Source organism: Furipterus horrens, unplaced genomic scaffold (genome assembly GCF_987537825.1).
Source record: "Furipterus horrens unplaced genomic scaffold, mFurHor1.1.pri manual_scaffold_5, whole genome shotgun sequence".
In the NCBI taxonomy this organism is placed as follows: domain Eukaryota; kingdom Metazoa; phylum Chordata; class Mammalia; order Chiroptera; family Furipteridae; genus Furipterus; species Furipterus horrens.
Genome location: NW_028327175.1, coordinates 185122695 through 185130664, shown reverse-complemented (window position 1 = coordinate 185130664; position 7970 = coordinate 185122695). Strand labels below are relative to the sequence as shown.

Sequence of the window (7970 nt, the reverse complement as noted above, 5' to 3'; positions counted from 1 at the left end):
AATAAGCTTATGATACACCTAAAATAAATGACAGAGCCCAGAAATAATACCATGTGTATACAGCCCACTAATATTTGCCAAGGGAACCAAAATTACTCAATGGGGAAAAGACAGTGTCTTCAATAAATGGGGCTGAAAAATTGAATAGTCTGATGTCAAAAACAAACTAGAGCTCTCTTTCACTTCTCACAAAATTAATTCAAAATGCATTAAGTACTCAAGACCAGAAACTAAAACTCCTAGAAGATATTCTAGGAAAAAAATTCATTTACATGAGCCTTGTCTTTATTTTTTTGGGGGGGATTAACAGCTAAAGCACAAGCAAGAAAATGAATAATAAGCATGTGCGACTACGTCAAACTAAAAGCTTCTGCACAGCAAAAGAAATGATCAACAAAATGAAAAGACAACCTATCCAATGGGAAAAAACATACCTGCAAACTATATATCTCAAGGGATTAATAGCTAAAGTTTGTAAAAGAACTCGTACAACTCAATAGCAAAAAAGAAAAAGCAATCCAATAAAAAAAAAAAAAAAAGAGCTAGAGGCCTGAATAGGTTTTTTTATTTTTCCCCCGAAGAAGGTATCTGAATGCCCAACAAGTACATAAAAAGTCTCAGTGTCACTAATCATGAAAAGGCAAATCAAAACCACAATGCGATATTACATTGCACCAGTTAGAATGACTAGCATCATAAAGATGAGATAAAAAATAGTGTTAAAAATGTGGAGAAAGGGGACCTTTGTGTGCTGTTGTTGAGATTGTAAAATGGTATGGAGTTTCCTCAAATAATTAAAAATAGAACTACCATATGATCCAACAATTCCACTTTTAGAAATATATCAAAGAAAATACACTTATATTGAAGAGATAACTATACCCTCATGTTCATAGAATTATTTACAATAGCCAAGATATAGAAAAATACAATAAACCTAAATTTCTATCAAGAGATGAATTGATAAAAATTTATATATATATATATATATGTATTTTTTTTCAGGTCATAAAAAGGAAGAGATCCATTTGTGACAACATGAATGGAACTTGAGGGCATCATGCTAAATGAAATATGTCAGAGAAAGACAGATGCTGTATGAACTCATTGTAATTAAAAAAAAACTCATTTTAGAAGAGATTAGATTTGTAGTCACCAGAGGTGGAGGTTGGGGGGAGGGAGGTTGGATACCAGTGGTCAAAAGCTATAAGCTTCTAGTTATAGAATAAATAAGTACTAGGGATATAATATGAAACATGATTATACTTAGGACTACTATATGGCATATATGAAAATTGTTGAGAGTATATCCTGACAGTTCTCATTATGCTTTCTCTGTTGTATTTATATGAGATAATAAATATTAACTAAATGTATTGTAATTATTTCTCAATAAAACTGAAAGGAAAATATTAAAAATGCTCCACCATACTCATTATTCCTTTAGCTTAACATCCCTATTTTTTTAGCACATACTAAGTGCTCATTAAAAAAAAATTCTTGACTAAGCCAATTATTTTTTACTCCTTTCTTTTTCTCATACCTCCATTTCCACATTCAATTAATTTCCAAGTGTTTCCAAGTCCCTCCACACCTTCTGAACTTACTTTCTCCCTATTTTCATTGCCAGATCCACACTCTCTTTCCTGTAACAGCTTCCTACCTGATTTCATGGTTTCCAATCTCTTAGCTTAATACAACTGATGCATAACTCTAGCCATGCTTTTCTCCGGGCTCAGAATTTTTCTTTGATCACTATTCTATAACTTAAGTCTATGCTGTGGATGTAATACCCATTCCTAGGTTTCTACTTATATTATTCAACCTATATTAAGGAAATAGATTGATAAAAAGATAGGTAAAGATGATAAAATTATTTCTTTTTGCCTTCCTTTTGGCTTTTTACCCAATTTTCACCACTCTCTGTTAGCTCATCTTCTCTCTACAAAACTATGTGATCTTTACTTTTTAAAGTCCAGTTAAAACGCTTCATGAACATTTTCCTGATTTACAGTCAGAACCAACTCCTTTCTCCTCCAAAGTTCAATGGCACATTGATTTATACCAACACATCACATGTTATTGGTTATTCTTTCAACAATAATTTGTCCGTTTATTAAAAATTATTTATTGAGCACCTTCTATGTGTCAGACAATACTAGTTATAAATGGTAAAGCAAACGGTCTCAGAATTAAAGTTCATAAGCCAGTGAGAGAAAAACATTATAACTATCGAGAGTTTTGTAAAAAAATAAGGATTTGCAAGAAGTGATGAGAAAACTAAAAACATCATGTTTGTGTTGAAACATGAAGGATGCAAAAATACAAGTATTTCCCTTGATGAACTTTGAATTTGTGTGGGCAGTATAGTCACCAGCTCTATTTTCACAAGTTCAATAAGAAGTATTTGTTAACAAACACAATAGAAACAGACTCATAGATACCGAGAACAGATTGACAGTTGGTAGAGGGGAGCATGTTTGGGGGACTGGCTAATAGAGGTGAAGAAATCATCGTCGGCAGCCATCTGTCTCGAGAGACGATGGTGTAGCTTCTTAAGAGTCTATCTGCACCGCCGAGAATGGTTGTGCAGTCCAACTCGGGAGTGACACGGTATCTGTCTCCTCCCGTGTTGAATCGACATCTTGCGATGACGCTGGAGTGTCCTCTCCAGTGAAGCTGAAGCTACAGAGCCTGGGCAGGGTGATATGGAGGGTCTGCTGTTGCCCATGCAGCAGACCCCCCCTCTCTTCGCAGCTGAAGGGTCCAAGGGAAAGACGGAGTCAATACAGCTTGGCTTCAGGTGCGCCGCAGGAGTTGCCGGTGTTGACTACAACGTCAAACCGCCTTAGGGACTCCGGCTCCGGATTTTCTGTCGGGGTTTACTCCCTTAGCCTTTCCCCTGAAGAGGTATGCCGCAAGGCAGCGGAGGTTTTTTGGAGTCAGAGTTTTCCTTCTCTGATGTGCCCTGACTAGAAGATCGAACCAGCGACACTGAGCTCGCAGGCCGACGCTCAATCCACTGAGCCAAACCAGCCAGGGTGGTGAAGAAATACAGAACTACAAATTGGTAGTTACAAAATAGTTAACAAGGATGTAAAGTAGAGCATAGGGAGTATAGTCAATATAATTATAATGACAATGTATGGTGCCAGGTGGATACTTGAAATATTAGGGGTCCCCTTTGAAAGTATATGATTGTCTAACCACTATGCTCTATACCTGACACTACTACAAAATGATATTTAATGTAAACTATAACTGAAAAACACAATAAAGTAATAAAATTTAAAAAATTGTTTGTTTAATAAAGGCAGCTAAATATTGTCCCAGTACATATGCTATCACTCTAAAGACTATCATTTTGGATGAGCACTGTGAGGAGTGGCCCAAAATTAGAGTATGCCTGGCAGCCCATGCAAATACTGGGTTCTGCCTATTATGGCAGCAGCACCTGCTTCTAATTAACCTTGGCATATTCTTTGTAGTTGGTGGGGTTGATGGAGACCCATGCTGTGTTCTAGCAAATCATGTCCTTTTAGCTGATACAACTGCAAAATGTAGGGATCACCTAAAATCATCAGCCTAACAGATGTTTTCTTCAAAAATCTAGAGAGGCTATTTCAGTGCCTAAGACACACAACTGAGCATGTTCTTGTCAGTAAAATGAAATGTTGTCACAAAGCAGTACATTCCTGCTCTTCCCTAAATGCCAGAGTCTTGATTTTCCCTGATCTCATAGTGGTATTGTTTTCTCCAATAGAAAACAATGATGCAGATATAATCACTGAAGTTCTTAAATGCCATTACTTGACAGCTGTTGCTAGGAAATGATTCATTCAAGCTGTTGTCATCAAATGCAAAAGACTTAGCCACACAAGTTGTCAATCAGGAGAGGCTTCCTGGAGTACACTTTGGGGAAGAAGTTTAAGTTTGTGCCAGACTCAGAAAAAATGAGGGCCTTTAACGCACTCCTACTCTTCAACTCTTATTCCCTTGTTTTTTATTTAGCCTAGACTATCCTGCTAAACTTTTTTTTTCAGATGTCATTCTAATATCTCAGTTATAGCTTCACATAATTCCAGACTTCAACTCAAACCTTGAATGACTCATTGCTTCACCTGTTGTTCTCTTTTCAATAACCTGTCCATTTTACCCTCCAATTTCTCCTGCACACACCCTCCCTAAAAAGACACTGTCATGCATCTGGCTTCCCCTAACTACAATAACCTGTGCATTGCTTATCTAAGGTGAGAATAGAACTACCATGACTCTCACAAAGTTAAATACGAAGTTTAAGTCAGTTATGATAAAAAATGTGTACAGACTTCCAGTCAAGATGGAGGCATAGATAGAAAATTGAGCTATATGGAAGTCTGACAACTAAGGATTTAAAGGACCCTCATTCATCCAGATAGGTAGTAGGGGCAGAGCTGCAGAGACATGGCAGGGAGATGGTGGGGCTCAGACAAGCAGCGGTGGAAGGATGGTTCCACATTTACCTGTGCTGTAGAAAATTTTGGAGGGATACCCTGGAAGAAAGTGATCACAGCTTCGGGCCGGACTTCACAGCCCAGGGCTTCAGCCCTGGGAAGATAAACCCCCATTACCTCTGGCTGTAAAAACCAGTGTTGATTAAGGCAGTGGAAGAAACTGCTGGGTTTTCACTATTTAAATGGCCCACATGGTCTTAGAATGCATGCAAAACCCAGGGCAGCACTGGAAGGGCACCAATCACATACGGAACATCAGTGAAGTGACTGTAAATGGGGTGAGAGCCTGGCAAATTGCTAGAATCCAGGCAGCGGCACTGTCCCTTCTCTGCACCCCCACCACAAACAGCCACAAAGCAGTGAAGCAGGTGGCCATGCCCTGACAATTAACTAAAGCTCCAGTGCACACAATTTACAGGTGCCTTTGCTACATAGGCCATGCTACTAAGACAGGGAGTAGATGCAGTTTTACCTAATACACAGAAACAAATACAGGGAGGCTGCAAAGTTGAGGAGGCAAAGAAATATGGCCTAAATGAAAGAAGAGAACATTACCCCAGAAAATGAAACAGAGATAGCCAACCTATCCAATACAGAGTTCAAAACACTCAAGATAAGGTTGCTAAGAGAACTCATAGAGTATAGCAAAAAAAAAAAAAAAAGTGAAGTTTACAAAGTGAAATAAGAAAAGTATACAGGGAACCAAGAGTGAAGGGAAGGAAGCTGGGATTCAAATAAATAATTTGGAACAAAGAGAAGAAATAAACATTCAACCACATCAGAAGAAAAGAAATAAGAATACCAAAAAAAAAAAAAAAGATAAAAAAAAAAAAAGAGGAGAGGCTTAGGCACTTCTAGGACAACTTTATTTATTTTTTTCAAACATAAAGACAATTCATTTCACTTTCTACTAGGTTAGGTGTTCAAAGGTTGCTTCAAATGAAACATTTAATTATTCAAACTAAGACCTTTCAGCGGTCCCACATGCAACCACTTCCCCTGATCTGCAGCACGGAGTGCTGGGCCATCAGCCACCATGCACAGAAGCACAACCTACAAGTACCAGGTGCTGAGGGTCACGCACCCTCTTATTTTTCTCAGCTGCTTCCCAGTTTCTCGAGGTCAAGCCCACAGAGTTCTTACAGAATTAAAGCAGGAGGGGAAAAGTGGGGAAACCAATATCCATCCTTGAAAAAAGACCAGTGCATTTCACAGGGAACAGATCAGTGTTCTCCAGTCTGGACATAGTCTTCTGTGACCTGGGACAGGGTGCTCACATACTGCCAGCTCAGGGCAGCCAGGAGCATGACAAACGACAGGTAAATGGGGGAGTAGTGGCTTCGGGAGATCAGCTGGCAGCTGGGAAGATTCTGTGTCCTGATCCTGGAGATGATCTGCCTGGTTTTGCTAGAAGATGAGTCTGACTCAGGAATTTTATGATAGATCTCTTCCATATATTGGTATATTATAGCTTTGACAGCTGGCATGTTGGTGGCATCCATCATTAGGGTCACTGTTCGTCCTTTTCGAATCTTCACCACCCCTCTGAACACCTGCTGATTATTATAACAGGCAGCCAAAGTAGCAATGGCCATTACCTGAGGAATAGCACAAAAGTTAAACACACTTTGGTTTCTAAGTCTGGAAAGGTAGGTGATGATATCTGGAATGTGATGTAGTGCATTGGTGATAAGTTCATTCAGACACTGCACAGCCAAGTCAATATTCTCTGGCTTAGCAAAATCACCCAACTTCTTAACATACTTGCTCCAAACCTCTTGAGGCCAAAACTCTCTTCCTTCTTGCTGATCTTCCAGATAATCACGAATGATGTTTGTTTTCTGCAGAAACAGGCCCACAGAGTTGGCACACTCTGTGTCTTCACCGACTAAGGGGTCTTCCAACTCTGAGGCCGAGAACAGACGAGAAAGGCCAATTCCTACCAGCCCGGCAACATAGTGACAGTACTTGTCCCACTCCTGTTCTGACGTCACGTGCTTATCCAAAAACTCCGCCATCCCAAACCCCATTTTCTGGCAAATGTCAACAATCACTGTTTGGTATCTCACAGCCAGATTTTGAAACTCAAGGGAGATAGTTGGGAAGTCCTCTAGCACTTGTCGATCCTTCTCCTTGCTCTCCATGAACCTCCAGTCAGGTTCATAAAGGTAAGTGTGAAAGTTGTGTAGAGTGGGATCTTTTTTTCTATAATGATGGTCATGTCATCTTCCAGAGTATCCAGAGCTCAGAGAACCAGATAAAATATGCATACTGCATGGTGCATTTCTTCATCCAGCGCCTGGATCACAGCTGCGAAACTGCGACTGGTCTGCTGCAGATACTTGTAGCAAGTTTTCAAGCTGCTGCTGAGTGAGCCCTGGTCCATCTTGGGTATCACTTTATGCCGGCCACCCATCCGGAAGCGCAGCAGGTTGTAAAACTCCTCGGGGTGCCCCAAGCACTTAACGAACTCCATGATGAGAAAAGGATGCCAAGCCCAGGTGATACCAGCCTCAGTCTCCTCTAGGACAACTTTAAATTCACCAACATTTGAATCATAAGGGTGCCAGAAGAAGAGGAAGAGCAAGAAACTGAACATTTATTTGAAAAAAATAATAAAAGAAAACTTCCTTAATTTGGCAAAGGAAATAGACATACAAGTCCAGGAAGCACAGAGTCCCAAACAAGTTGGACCCAAAGAGGACCACATCAAGACACATCATAATTAAACTGCCAAAGGTTCAAGATAAAGAGAGAATCCTAAAAGCAGCAAGAGAAAAGCAGATAGTTATCTACAAAGGGGTGCCTATAAGACTGTCAATTGATTTCTCAAAAGAAACTTTGCAGACAAGAAGGGACTGGCAAGAAGTATTCAAAATGATGAAAAGCAAGGACCTACAGCTAAGATTACTCAATCCAGCAAAGCTATCATTTAGAATGGAATGGCAGTTAAAGTGCTTCCCAGACAAGGTTAAGCTAAAGGAGTTCATCATCACCAAGCCATTACACCCGGGAATACAATTTTTGTTGAGTTAGATCTGACACTTGTTTTTGACTAACTTTTGGCATCTGAATCTGAAAATGATACAGTTTTTCTCTATCACATCAACTTTTTAAGAAACAGGGTATCTTCCCTTTGTCCCCAAAATCATAGAAATGTACATATAAAGGAAAATAAAGAAAAAACTACCTGAATAGACTCTTTATTTAGAGTTATTTTACTCACATAAAGGCTATATATTGTTACTGTGAGTCACATTGGGTGCAAGTAGTAAAGTTCTGCTACCAAACATACATATTAAGGTATATTATCTTTTCAAATTATAAGCTAGGAAATGCCAAAGTGAGATACTTGAAACAGTCTCCTTCAGTTGGCAAAATTTTAACAAATTGCTTCATGAGACCCAGTTTTATGTGCACAGGTGGGAAGATAATGTTCTTTCTGTCAACAAGTGGCTCATGTAGAATGTTTGGGGT

The 7970-nt window shown here is 39.3% G+C and overlaps 1 pseudogene; it reads right to left on the bottom strand.

Annotated features, from left to right (window-relative positions):
- Nucleotides 1-5716: 5716 nt before the first annotated feature.
- Nucleotides 5717-6969, bottom strand: LOC150010602 (squalene synthase pseudogene; annotated as a pseudogene).
- Between the last annotated feature and the right edge of the window lie 1001 nt (nt 6970-7970).